Source organism: Orycteropus afer, unplaced genomic scaffold (assembly GCF_000298275.1).
Source record: "Orycteropus afer afer isolate SDZICR_OR568_19922 unplaced genomic scaffold, OryAfe1.0 scaffold00253, whole genome shotgun sequence".
Taxonomy (NCBI): domain Eukaryota; kingdom Metazoa; phylum Chordata; class Mammalia; order Tubulidentata; family Orycteropodidae; genus Orycteropus; species Orycteropus afer.
In genome coordinates, this window is record NW_006921840.1 from 724,966 (window position 1) to 726,563 (window position 1,598).

A 1,598-nucleotide genomic window follows, 5' to 3' on the forward strand; every position below is an offset into this window, starting at 1 on the left:
GGGAGGAAGTAGGAGGGGAGATGTTGCATTGTGGTAAATTGTGGTCAATGTCATGAGACAAAGTGTATGTGAACTGCTGTATGGAAAGTGTATTTGCTCTATAAATTTTCACCCAAATCACAATAAAAATTAAAAAAATAAAATAAAATGTCTGATTTATTGACTGTTGCTTTGTTGATTGTGGATCCAAGTAACATGAAATCTTTGACAATTTTAATCTTTCCTCCATTTATCATGATATTGCTTACTGGTCCAGCTGTGAGATTTCTGTTTTCCTTATGTTGAGGTGTAATCCATACTGAAAGAATGTAGTCTTTAATCTTCATCAGTAAGTTCTTCAAGTCCTGTTCACTTTCACTAAGCAAATTTGTGTCATTTGCATATCGCAGGTTGTTAATGAGTCTTCCTCCAATCTTAATGCTGTGTTCTTCTTCATATAGTGTAACTTCTTGGATTATTTGATCAGCATACAGATTGAATAAATGTGGTGAAAGGACACAGATAGCATAATAAAGTCATATTATACTTGCACATTTAACTTGAGAGCTTACTTTAATAACCGAACACCACACTAACCCAGAGGTTATACTATCTTGTTTAATCCTCATATCAAACAAATCAGATAGCATACATTAAAATTATGGAGCCCTATTATTTTAGTGTGAAATAAACTGTGCAGGTCACCAGGAACACTTCAGAATTGTCTTCCAATGCACTATGGATTAAATAGTCTTCTTAAAAGCAGTATGGTTTGAGGTTTTGGGCATCTGCATATAATTTCCTTTTGTTCCTTCTCTTAGTTTAGTTCAAGGATTCACAAACTTTAATGTGCCTAAGAATTATCGTACAGTGGTGCACACACAAAGCTACGCATACTATTCTTTATGGGCAATGAGAGGAATTTTGATGGATAATTTTAACTGTATATAATCTTCACATATGTATTGACTTTTAGAATCCAATAGCACTCTGCATACCTTAGAAATGTTCTGAACCCTGATATAATAGTTATGAGTACATAACATAGTGCCTGGCACATAGAATATCTAAAATGTACACGTGAGTATGACTAGAGTGCAGAGTAAATTCATCATTGCCCCATGCTATAATGATTAAAGACATGAGGTCTAGACACAGACCTCTTTGGGTTCATAGACTCCTTCTTCCACTTACTAGCCATGTGACATGGGCAATTTACTAGGTTTCCCTGTGCCTAGTGACTTCCTGTATAAAAAGTAAGAGTAACAATAGCACTGTAAGATTAATGAAAGTATCCAATGATTTAATATGTGAAAATATTTAGAACAAGGCCTGGCACACAGTAAATGCTGATTGTTAATCACTATTGATTAGAAAAGGTGATTTCTTCCCACCACCTCCCCCCTCCCCCGGTACTGAGAATAATATAATAATTTTACTTTATTTATTTTAACAAATATTGACAATTTACCACATTCAATTCCTTTTTTAAAGACATGTAATGCTACAATTACAGAATCCTTTCTCACCACAGTAACCACTATCCTGAAGTTAGTCTCTATCTTTCTTTTTACATTTTTAATATTTTTATCACACATGTATATAGCCATATATATATA